Source organism: Cynara cardunculus (assembly GCF_001531365.2).
Source record: "Cynara cardunculus var. scolymus isolate 2C chromosome LG 2, CcrdV1, whole genome shotgun sequence".
NCBI lineage: Eukaryota > Viridiplantae > Streptophyta > Magnoliopsida > Asterales > Asteraceae > Cynara > Cynara cardunculus.
This window is the reverse complement of record NC_037529.1, coordinates 60,627,533-60,641,931: the sequence shown is the minus strand read 5'-3', so window position 1 is coordinate 60,641,931 and position 14,399 is coordinate 60,627,533.

The window sequence follows — 14,399 nt, the reverse complement described above, 5'->3', positions numbered from 1 at the left end:
TAGTTTAAAGCACTTGCATGTTTGGGGATGTCCAGCTGAGGCAAGGGCTTACAAGCCACTTGAAAAGAAATTAGATTCAAGAACAATTAGTTGCTTTTTTGTTGGATATGTAGAACGCTCTCGGGGCTTTAAGTTTTACAATCCCACTACCAAATCCTTCTTTGAGACAGGAAACGCAAGGTTTCTTGAGGATGTTGAGTTTGGGGGGAAAGATAAGATAAGGAATGTTGTCTTTGAGGATGATGAAGCTCCAGTTCAAGATGCTTTTATTCCCAACACTGTTGTTAGTGATGATCACGTTTTTATACGTATCATTACTCAAGATACAACTCCAGTTCAGGATATCAGTGTAGGTGTACCTCTAGTACAAGACAACACTGAAGTTCCTCAACCTGTTGAACAACAAGACTACATTGAAGTTCCTCCACCTGTTGAACAAACTCAACAAGCTCAAGAAGTGCCGTTAAGGAGATCCATTAGAGAAAGAAAAAGTGCGATTCCGGATGATTATATCGTTTTTCTTCAAGAACATGAAGAAATAGGCATAAGGGAAGATGACCCAATCAACTTGGCAAAAGCCTTGTCTAGTTCGAATTCTCAAAAATGGATTAATGCCATGGAAGATGAGCTGAAATCCATGAAAGACAATGATGTTTGGTATCTTGTCGAGTTACCAAAAGGTGTGAAACCCATTGGTTGTAAATGGATATTTAAAACCAAGAAGGATTCAAAAGGTAACATTGAAAGATATAAAGCTCGTCTTGTCGCAAAAGGATTCACTCAAAAGGAAGGCATTGACTGTAAAGAGACTTTCTCTCCAGTTTCATCGAAAGACTCTTTTAGAACAATTGTGGCACTTGTAGCTCATTTGGATTTAGTGTTACACCAGATGGATGTAAAGACAGCGTTTCTCAATGGAAACATTGATGAGATAATTTATATGGTGCAACCTGAAAACTTTGTGTCAGGAGATCCGAAGTCTATGGTGTGCAAATTAAAAAAATCCATCTATGGTCTCAAACAAGCATCCCGTCAATGGTAYCTCAAATTTCATCAAGTGATCACCTCCTATGGTTATGAGATGAATTTGGTGGAAGATTGTGTATATCATAAATTCAGTGGGAGTAAATTTATTTTTCTGATTTTGTATGTTGATGACATACTAATTGCCACTAACGATTTGGCTTTATTGCATGACACCAAGAAATTTCTCACTAAAAATTTCGAGATGAAGGATCTTGGTGATGCCTCTTTTGTATTAGGAATTCAAATTCTACGAGATCGTTCTCGTGGCATTCTAAGGTTATCACAAAAGAGTTATATTAATAAAGTCCTTGATAGATTTGGCATGCTGGATAGCAAATCAGGAGATACGCCCATAGCAAAAGAAGACAAGTTTAGTCTCAAACAATGCCCCAAGAGTGAACTTGAAATAAAGGAAATGCAAAAGATTCTTTATGCCTCGGCTGTAGGAAGCCTTATGTATGCTCAAGTTTGTACTCGTCCTGACATAGCTTTTATAGTGGGAGTTTTGGGCAGATACCTAAGTAACCCGTGAATGGATCATTGGAGAGCAGCCAAACGGGTCATGCAGTACTTAAAGAAAACAAGAGATTACATGCTCACATACAGGAAATCAGACAAACTAGAGATCATTGGGTTTTCTGACTCTGATTTTGGTGGATGCCAAGACACTGGACGATCTACATCGGGCAATGTTTTTATGCTTGCTGGAGGAGCCATTTTCTGGAAAAGTGTCAAACAAACACTTGTAGCTTCTTCAACCATGGCAGCAGAATTCATAGCTTGTTACGAGGCATCCAATCATGGAATATGGTTGCGAAATTTTGTCACGGGGCAGTGTATAGTTGAGGGCATTGAAAGACCTCTAAAGTTATTCTGTGACAATAATTCGGCTGTGTTATATTCAAATAACAACAGGAGCTCTATAAAGTCGAAACATATAGATATAAAGTTTCTGGTTGTTAAAGAAAGAATCCAGAATGGTCAAATTATGATAGAACACATCGGGACAAACTCAATGCTTGCGGATCCACTAACCAAAGCCTTGGTGCCTAAGGTTTTTCATGAGCATACTGCTAGCATGGGTGTTGTTTTGGATGACACTAAAGTTTAGTGGGAGTTTGTATTGATGTTTTAAGTTATTAACAATAATTTGTTTATTTTCTACAGACTTCAGTTTATGGAAATTTTTTGATCAATCCTGAATATATGTAATTTTCTAATTTTTGTCTTATGTTTGGAATATTATATATATTGATCTCATACGGACTAAAGTTGAACCAGTTGGAAATAGGCATGATTGTAATCGCATTGCATGTAATTTCCATGCCACTCATCCAGGCTTGATCTATGTCATTAGATATGTTGGTATGGTGACCATGGAAGGTTAAGTTACATTATTGAAGTGACAAAAGCCGCCATGATCTCATACGAACATAGAAGATGGACAAGATTGTATCTTAAAAGGGGTTCTAATTAAATAAATAGCATAAAGTTGTGCACTAAGGAAATATAAATATAATTGATCAAGAATAACATGTAGCCCAAGTGGGAGATTGTTGGGATTTATTTATAAATCCAATAATAATTATGGGCTTACATATTATTATATAATTATATTACGCTATTTAAGTAATGGGCTAATTATGTGATTAATTAAAGAGAGTCCGTTAGAACCCAATTTGGTATGGACTTAATGAGAGGAAGCCCATTAGGTTATAATTAGGGTTTAATGGGAATCCTAATTACAACTCTATATAAAGACGACTAGGGTTATGGTTCCCACACACCAAAATCAATACGTTCATTCTCTCCCCATTGGAAGGACATCAAGGATTTTGCGTTGAGGAAAGYCATAATTTCGGATCTACGTTTCATACTCAAGCCTAACTAATGGAGTCGGGTACGTGTATTCTTATTCGTATGTTCTTAATAATTCATTGTGATAATCTTTGATTTTCCTACATGTGTGTGTATAAGACCAATCAAATGAGAATTACAAAAGTATTGAAAATAGTTTTCATGTGTTGTTTCATATTGTGCAACAATAAAATGTGAAAATACAATGTTCTCTCAATTGTGATTATTTTTAATGTATATCATTAGTATTTTTTGTTACACATTATGATACAAATTGTAAACTCACATGCATTATTTACGATGTAAAACGACATATGATGATTGGTTCTCACAATTCTCATTTTTTTTGTGGTCTAATTTGATTGTACCCCTACACACACACACACACACACACACACATATATATATATATGTGTGTGTGTGTGTGTGTATAGACAAATGACCGTGTGAGAAGAAGAGTTAAAGTGATAAGCGTAAGAAGTAATCTTCACTCTTGATCACTTTTAATCCCTTTCCCACCCATTATTGTGTTTTAGAAGGGAATTGATCTTGTGCATCTCACTAGTGTTGATATTCAATTAGAATTGATTCAACGGTGGAGATCCATCCTCGGATTCCAACTATATATATATATATATATATATATATGTGTGTGTGTGTGTGTGTGGAGGATCATTTGTTAACCAAACAAATGGTGTTAACTTTACAAACCCCTTTGGACCAATCAGAAACCATCTGTAATTCTAGTTAATTCACATGTTGGAATCAATAATTATTGGGTGTGTGTGTGTGTTTGTGTGTATATATATATAATTTTCAGTTTTTTTAGTTTTCTTTTAATGTATTTAACGGACTATTACATTAAACAGTTGTATGATTTTACGGATGATAATTATATCATCTCTTTCAAGTTTGTCAACTAATATGTTCATAGTGAATGTGTTCGTAAGCTCAATCGTATGTTTATAATGAAACTAATGTGTTCGTAAGCAAAAATCATGTGTTCTTAATGAAAATAATGTGTTCATAAGTGGACCAAAATAGCAAAATCATGTATTCATAGGTGAAATAGTGAGTGTGTTCATAAGTGAAAATGAACAATAGTGAAAAAGTAATTTTGTTCATAGGTGAAACAGTGAATGTGTGAATAAGTGAAACAGTGAATGGGTGTTTATAAGTAAAAGATGTTCATCAATGAACAATTTTTGAAATCCCAATAGGTTACCAAATACAATCATTTTGTTCACTACTGAACCAAGATACAATTTGAAAGATGTGTTCGAACTTGTTCATTTCATCCACGAACAATTTTTGAAACCTCAATAGGTTACCAAAATGATGTCATCTTTTACATCCCAGTAGGTTTCCAAGATGTTCACAAACTTCCATATTTAATGGAGTTATTACTCGGAACGAAATCGATGCCTAAACGAAGTCTTCCTGATCTTCTCCAAAATTACCCTGTTCACCATGCTTAACACACATCAGTTTTTACTTTATTACAAAACTACCACTAATCAATTTAATCCTTAGATTACATAAAGATTGGTTTTCATGGTAAATGCCAATATATGTATATATATATATATATATATATATATATATATATATATATATAGAGAGAGAGAGAGAGAGAGAGAGAGAGAGAGAGAAGGTTTACTTTGCAAACCACGTTATTTGTACAAACCGTACAAACCTCATCCAACCAATCATAATTTTTCATTTTGTTCATTTTTTTGTAATTATAAGAGTTGATTAATCATTTTTATTGTGGAGGATGTTAATCATGGATATTATCATCCTCATTATTAATTTTAGAGAAATACATGAAACAGTTTCATTAAAATTTCATTAAGTATTATATAAAACATTTCATAACCATATATGAAACAACTTCATCAAAAAAGTATTATATGAGACAATTTCACAAGATTAAATAACTTCATGAAAATTTTTCATAAGATTAAACAATAAAATTGACGGATGAGGGTGGTTTGCACGGTTTGTACAAATTAGGTGGTTTGCAGTTGATCATTCCTCTCTCTCTCTCTCTCTCTCTATATATATATATATATATGAACAGGTTCAATTGAAAGCCTAAGTTTTGTGTAGAATACAGAAGGGGACAAAGGAGGATGCACCAATTGTCTCATACATTAACGAGTTATCATCATGAATTTCTATTATTCATCATGAATGGTAGTGTATTAATTTATCAGATGATAAATTTTGTGTTATTAATTATAAATGGTGAATAGTTCACAAATAGTCATCTTCATTATTCATAATGAATGTGAACACTTCGGAAACACGTGTTGTATTCTTCTTTGTCCCCAAGTTAAGAACTGAAATGGATTTTGCCATCGAGCTTTCCCCTCTCTCTCTCTCCTATGTATATATATATATATATACACATCCACACACACATACACGCACGACACATCTATTTATTATAAAAAAAATACAGTAATTTTATTATACGTTTATTGGTTAAATGTTACCTGGGTTGCCAATAATCCGAGTGCTCAATTTTTAAATGTTAAACTTCACCAAATATGAAAAATATGTGGTATACTTCAAAATGAATATAATATTTGATTTGATAATTTACAAAAGCTTATGTAATAAAATTAACTGTATCAAATATTTTGAAATAGTTGTTAATAAGCAAATAGTTGTATTGTTATTAATTACGATCTTAATGGAAAAATAAATTGGAAACAAAAATTTTAATTTAATAATAAACTAATAAATTAAGATATATAGAAAAAAAAATATCATCTCTTTTTTAATATATTAGAAGAGTACTTGTGCAATGCAGCGAAATATATCTTCACTTTAATGTTTCGTTTTATTTTTTTGTCTCTTTTGATATAATACGATTTATAGAAAGATAACGTTTACACTTTTGAATAAAAATAAATTTAAAGATATAATAAAATTTTGAAAAAATATATCGATATTAATATCAAATTAACTATTTAAAAGTTCTTTTTTTTATACAATTTCCTTAATTCAAAATTTTTAGTATAATTTAATTTAGGTTTAACAGCGAAGTAATTATTTTTGGCTTAACAAGATGATTTTTATAAAGATAATGATTCTGTTAGAATTTAATAATTATTCTAATTATATTTTATATTTTTTATATTTAAAACTAGATGTTTATCTTGTATTTGATTATGTTTATCTGCAATTAGTTATACAAATTTAAAAATAGAGCTTCAATAAGTTATACTTACACACAATTTATTTGTAAGTTTTAAATTTTTAAGTAATATACATTAATAAATAGTACTTCATGTATAAAGAATAATTTTTAAAAGTTTTTGTCAAATACTCCATATATAAATTTATTCAACATCAGCGAGCGAGTTATTTATGGAGTAAACTACAATTGATTTTGGTCTTATCCATTTCTCAGATTTTCGTCCCGACAGTCGGTATCTTTCAATTATCCGCTAGCATATATGATTTTATCTACCCAAATCTTTACTCACCCCCAAGTTAAGGTGTTTGGTCTATCATTGTTGGAAATGATAAATAAATGTATTTTAAACAAGTGCTGAATATCGCTAACTTGTTGTGGAAAGTAAGAATGTTGTTGTAACAACCGCTAACCCAAACGGTTTTCTTGACTCTAAAAAGGTAGTAAAAAGCAAAGCTAGTCCAAACTTAACAAAGTTGGAGTTACAAATTAACCACTCAGATCTAACTTTTATACTAGAAAAGAAGCCAAAAAGAAAGGAGTCAATGGTACAAAATATAATATCCATTGGGTCATAATGAATTGAAAAGTGTAATAGTAGGAAGCATCTAGAGTACATTGTTTAAGGTAAACAAAAGGTGTTTGGCATAGAAACTTCCTCCAACAGATATCAGAAGATTCTTTCTTCAACCAGATCAACAAGTCATTCCAATCATTGCTTCAACATCAACTGCTTCTTCACAAGTTGGACACAGTTGTTGTTGCAACCTGTTGCAACAAGTTTTCATTTAGGAATTTTTTTTCAAATTTTAACAAGAACAAGACCAAAATTTATAACCAAGCTCCAGACTTAAATGTAACACGAAATAAGAATAAAAGACTCCATTTCTTATTAGGAAAATGAAAATAAGTTAAAATAAATTCCTAAAAATGTGCAAAATGTAGGTAAAAATATACAAACAAGTTGTTAAAAAAAATAAAATTATTGAACTATCATTTTATTAATTTAAGAAATAACATTAATTATCTCAAAATATTAGTTTACATTGGCTCTGATTTCACAATTTATGGAGTTCTCATTTTGGTTAAGCCCCTATGCACATACACACATATACATATATATATATATATATATGTATGTATGCATATAACCAATATATCTCATACATAACAGATGGAACTTAATAACCATTAATGGGAGGTACCAAATCCGAACAAAAATACGTACCACAGTTGCAAAATTGGTATAAACAAACTATATAAACAAAATCAAAAAATTCGACAAAACACATGAATGTAAACTATATTTTACTCTTTTGTTACTAAATTACATAAACCGTTATTGTGGTTTACTCAAACTCCAGATATTTTACATTAAAAATTACACCTGATGTTTGAATTTACTTAAACGAATAGTACATAGCTCTAACGGACGTTAAATCCATCTATTAAGTGATGGATATTTTGATTTTTTTTCTCTGTTTTATATTATATATTTGTTGTCTTATTCGCCAACGATATCACCATAACACACACAGGGCCGTCCCTAGGGGAGGGCGACACGGGCGCACGCCCAGGGCCCAAAAATATCAGGGGCCCAAAAATTTTCTTTTAAATACAATAGTAGTCTAAAATAATATAATAAATTTAAAAAAGAAAATAAAAAAAAATTAATTGTCATTCATTATATGTTATTGTTTATTATTGACTCTCTAATTTTTTTTATCTCCAAAAAGGTCTAATGATATTGGTTATTACTATCTCTATATGTTTGACTGTTTTCGTGTTTCAACTATTCAACGTTAAGATCATGTGCTTATTATTGCTATATATTTTTATCAATTTCTGTTTCTATTGACTATTGCTATTTGGTTATGTTGTTCTAATTGTTTTTGTTGATTATTGTTATCTATTTTTGCTTCTACATAAAATATTTTATTATTGTTTGACAATCAATTTATTGTTCTTATAATTTATGATATGTTTCATGGTTTTATGATTAATAAATAAATTTTTTCTATTAATGTCTCTTATAATGTCATGATTCATAAACTTTTAATCTTAACATCTTATTTTGGTTGAGCAAAAAAAGAAGAAATTTTTTTTTTAATATTTTCATCAACTGTTTGACTTATGTATCTTTCATTGGATTCCACCACACAACAAGCTTCTATTTAAGTGCTCAAACAATCTTTTGTTGAGCTTACATATTATATGTTTAATTCATTATTTATTCTTATTGAATCTCAATGGATCATCTTTTTTTTCATATTCTTATTGATCCTCATTTGTCTACTTGTCTAGAAAACCTTGATAATCTTCTTTATTATTGATCTCTCGTTGACTTTCACGATTACCTCATTCACACGAATTCTCTTTTTGTATCAAAATAGCACATATTTCTTGTTATACACTAAAAAAATTCTTACTTTTTATAAAAAAATTATCAACATAGTTTCTATACTCTTGATTTCAAATTACCTAATAAGAAGTATGTAAATTTAAGTACTCTTATATATATATATATATATATATATATATATATATATATATATATATATGATAAAGATAAATAAGATTTCTTTCCTCGGTAAATTATTAACATTTCTTGTACTCAATTTTATACTAATGGAAAACATTTATTGAATTTTTTTTCGTACTTACCGAGRGTCACTACAAAAAAAGTGAGCATTGACGATTCACTTTTTAGCGACATGTTTCCGCCACAAGTTATAGTGACGACATGTTGTTATATACTTTTTCTAATGATAAATGGACTTTTAGCGACGACAAAAGTCGTTGCTAAAAGCCTTGTTTCTTGCCGTGGGCCCTGCTTTTACGTTCACTCAGGGCCTAAAAAATGTCAGGAACGGGCCTGAACACACACATTCAACCAATCACGACCACTCCCCTTTTTTCGGCCAACACCATCTTGAGACTTCAAGAAAAAATCTTTATGGACTAACTAATTGTTTTCTACACAAAGTAACTTCATGCCAAACCACCCACACTACAAACCCTTGTCCCTATTATGTTAGAAATACTTGCTATAAAAGATGTAATAAAACAATAAACAAAATATAAAATTCAAAAAGAATACGAACCAGCTCGTTTGCATGTCGGTAATCAGATATGTAAGTAAACGTTGAGGCCTATAGCAAGCACAGTTTCCTTAAGACAGATTTGTCCTCTCTTCTGATTCGGACATCTATCTCCCAGGATACAATAACAACAGCAGTTAACTCTGGTAGCACAACCATATTAACTAGGCGAACCAAGGTGTGGCTTCTCTCTATTACAATGTTTTGGAACCAAGGAGAGTATAAAGTTTGAAGGAATGATGATGGACACTCTAGAGAACCTCTCCAAAACTAACTCGTCCAACATTTCTATGTATGAATCTTTAGTTATAGGTGATGAAAGTAATATGAAAGGTTTGAACTTATGACAATTTAATTTGAAATAAATTCAAATATTAATTCACAACCTTTCTATTTTCCATCAAATATATTTAAATACTAAAAACAATTTTCATTCAAATATCATCTTTTTCTAACAATCCGTCACATGAATGAAATTGACTAACGTCGTAAAATGTAATAGAGGTCTGCAGTCGATATTTGCATAGGATAGGTAAGCATAAATCCTTGAACCTAATTCCCTTTTGAAAGCATGTTTACTTTTTTGGCTAACCGAAAGACATGATGTATTTGAACTGTTCCATCGTTTGTGAAAATGATGATATATCTCACACAAATATCCTCCTAGAACAACTTTGCTTCTCATTGATGTGTTCTTTATGGTCATGAATGCTTGATTGATTCTGTAAGAGCTCTTAGGAATTGAGCCCATCCTAATTTCCTTCAAAGCGGCCCTACTTCTATTTTACATAGGTGATCCTACTAGGATCACTAAAAGTCATAGACTTATCCCAATATTAACATCAATGTTTTATTAGAGGAACGGATAGGGGTTACCCCAACAGTGACCTGACTTAGTTTGTACAATTAGATCGTCCCATTAAACCTAGATCTTGGGATCTTCAGTCACGTATGTTGGGTTTCCTACGTACACATTTTCCATGGGATTCAGTCTCATTCCCCTTGTATACATACGCACCAAATCTCTTATTCTTATAGAACACAATTCTATAAATTTGTCATCTGATTTTGATTTATAAAATCCAACATGTCATTGTACATTAATAGAGTTTTTCTTTTACTCGAAGTTTATTGGTTTCGGGGGAACACTATTTGAATATCAATCAAACATCATTAGACTTTCTCATTTACAAACATTTGTTTTATATTTTTTGTACTCCCAACCATCCAAAACAATAGCATTATATAGAACAACAAAATCAAGTAAGTTTTTTCCCCAGATGTTTCACTATCTGATATCTCCATATTGCGACACTCGTTTACGGGTTCAACCTGCACATCCTACCGTAGATGTATCCTTTGGAAATACAACCAAATAAACTAAAATTCTCAACTCCTAGATAATTGAATAACCATAATAGGAGTCCAACGATACGATATACAAGCTTCCAATTTACCAAATTTATTAACAGCTTAGAATGCCTACAATTGAAGCCTATTTTCGACCACTTATCACAAATGTCAAATCGACATTTAGGGGCCATTTACTAAACGCTTATCCCATAAGTGCTTACCGAGCAATTTTTCTCACCGGATGAATATGACAAGGCCCAAGAATCTTACCTGATAAGAGCAATGATAAGGATAAAGAGTCTTACCCGGTAAGTGAAGGTGACGACTCTTACCCGGATAAGCGCGTACCATATATATTGTTGCATACAATACCATTTTGATATACTACTATTTTATCCAAAAAATAAATTATAATGTTGATTTCTAACGGTAAACACTTACCGGATAAACATTTAAGTAAACAGCCCCTTAAATTCGAATTTTACCCGGTTACATCCTACGAATAAACCCATTAACCAAAATCATTGAAAATCCTTGTTTTTTTTTTCTTTTAACATGAATTACATAAATAAATCCTAGTTAAATTCAAAATTCCCTTTGATTTGTATGGAAAATATCAAGCAAATAAAGATTTGATTGTGTTTAAAAGGGAGGCCCCAATCATGACATAAAAAACAGAAGGTTTTTACACTACCAAAAAACTGAATATTTCTGATGAACATTTCCGTTGAAAAAATCTGTCGAAAAATTTCTAGCGAATGTTAAAAAGTTAATGTAACACCTCCATACTCCACATTTGCATAAAATACATATTTCATTACATAAAAACATGAATTACATCAAATAGGTCCCACTAGTACATGGATTGCTATATGTACAAAATCTACATATAAAAATTCCAAAATGAATCCTGTACTACTACATGAATTACAACATGTATCTTCAAAAGCAGGAAACAGATTAGGAAAAAATAATCACATTTTCCCTTTCCCTTTAATATCCCCGGACCCAGCTATTCCTGCATCGCATAATTTAAAACAGAAAATGAGGGTTAGACCATACGGGTCTAGTGAGTAAATCCCTTATTTGCAAATGCAGGGTGCCAAACACCAAAATATGATAATGTAATMTTGGCTTTAKAAAGATACTGCAATATAACAATTGATGCAGTTCCCAATATCATATATAAAGAAGTATATCCAAAACCCCACTTCTTTAAAATATTTCTAAACAGAAATCTTTCCCAGTATCAAAACTTTTGAATGAAAATACCATTCCTTTAATATGAAAGATTTAAGGCAAAACTTACCTGATATGATAAACCATTTTCCCCTTCTCAATAACATCTAAATTATTACTTCTAAATAGGAATAATATCTCTAATTCATCAGGTCACAAAGAAATGATGATTCAAAGTTATTAACTCCAATTTAGTAATAATAATAAGAGTCATAATAATAACATCCACATATGACAATGCCACCCTTATTCCAAGTACACATCTCCTTGATATGCCACCCTTATTCCTCCAATTTAACAGAGCTACTTATCATAACAGACATAAGTCACCACGTTTGAAAGTACTCATCCCCAGTTCCAAGCCAGAACAGACATAAGTCACCACGTCTGGGGAACTACCTTTTAAAACTCACTTCCATACCAAAACAGACTTATGTCACCACGCTTGGTAGGAAGGTTTCAAAATATAGTTTCATACCAAAACAGACTTACGTCACCACGCTTGGTAGAAACATTTCCCAAAATCCCGTTCCAATACCAAAACAGACTTACGTCACCACGCTTGGTAGGAACATTTATCAAAAACTCATTCCATACCAAAACAGACTTACGTCACCACGCTTGGTAGGAACATTTATCAAAAACTCGTTCCATACCAAAACAGACTTACGTCACCACGCTTGGTAGGAACATTTATCAAAAACTCATTCCATACCAAAACAGACTTACGTTACCACGCTTGGTATGAATATTTCATTTATTTTAAAAGATATAAAATAACCATTTTTGTGAATCATAAATAAATAAATATTTAAAAACTTATAAAATTTTTAACAGAAAACCATCCGGACAACAAGTCCGGTCAATAAYCACCCGGTTTACAAGTCCGGTCAACTAATCCGGTCAACAACCATCCGGTTTACAACACTTAGACTAAAAGTCTACTTTGTTCGGACATCTAAGCCGGTCAACACCTCAAATATACATTGAACGATTTAACACTTAGAATAATAAATCATATTGAGCGGATAACAAATCCGGTCAATAGTCCGTTCAAGACTTACCCGGTTTAAGACTAAACCGCTCTTCAATCCGTTCAAGGTTTGTCCGGTTTAAGACTAAACCGCTTATCACTTAACCGGTTTACAACTCCGGATAACAAACCACTCGACGCTTGTCCGGTAAACTAATCCGTTCATTAAACCGCTTAAGACTTGTGCGGTTTATACTTATCCGGACACTAAACCTCACAAGGTTTATCCGGTTTAAACTTATCCGGTCACTAAACCTCACAAGGCTTATCCGGTTTAAACCCCTTATCCGGCCAAGCTTTATCCGGACAAACACTTAAGCTAATATTTAGCAAAATTCTTTTTCAAAGGAAACAAAGAGTACGAAATAAGGATTCAAAACCAGTAAAAGCTTTTATGTAAAAGATTTAGAACCACTCACCTTTTAAAGCTTTTGAAACCCAAAACACTAGAATCAATCCCTTTTTGAAACTTTGACTCTTGCAATCACCTTCTTGAAATAATCCGGACAACACTTCCTTTTTAACTTTCTCTCTCAAAATCTCAAAATGGCAGGAAACCAAAATGAAGGGTAAAACCCCTATTTATATTTTCCAAAACAGGAAAGGTCGGCTAAACCGCCCTTCCTCCCTCCCTCCCCCTTATCCACATTATGCATTCACATACACATGCATACATGCATACTCTAACCTACTTCCATTCTCATAACATGAATAATATGCCTATGCACATAATCATATATATTTATATATCCAACTAATTCACAAATTCTCATACCGGCATGTATCAATTATCATGCTATCACGTAATTATTAAATCAGATAATCACGTATTAAATACCTTGGGTAATAACCAGGATCTGGTTATCACATTATCCACCCCTCAAGAGAATTCCGTCCCGGAATTCCTTTAATAAAAAAGCCACGGGTATTCWRWTCTCATTTTTTATTCTAATTCCCARGTTGCCTCCGGTCCTTTGTGAAACTTCCACTGTACTTTAACCAGACTTATCTCTTTGTTTCTCAACACCTTGATCTTTCTGTCAATTACAGCTTCTGGTGTTTCCATAAAATTCAATTTACTGTCTAATTGAATCTCTGGCATTGGTATAGCTAAACTCGGATCGGCCAAACATTTCCACAGATTCGACATATGAAAAGTGTTGTGAAGCAGACTCAACTCTTCTGGTAGCTCTAACTGATATGCTACTGGCCCAATTCGTTTACATATTCTGAACGGCCCTACATATCTCGGACTGAGCTTTCCTTTCTTCCCAAATCTGATAACACCTTTCAATGGCGAAACTTTTAACATCACAAAATCACCTATATCAAACTCAATCGGCTTTCGACGATTATCTGCATAACTTTTCTGGCGATCTTGTGCAGTTTTAATTCTTTCGCGGATTTGTTCAATCTTATCAGAAGTTCCTTGAACAATTTCAGGACCTGTCAACTGCTTTTCACCCACTTCATTCCAACATAACGGTGTTCTGCATTTATGTCCGTATAATACTTCATATGGTGCCGCTTGGATACTGGAATGATAACTATTATTATATGCAAACTCGATCAACGGCAAGTG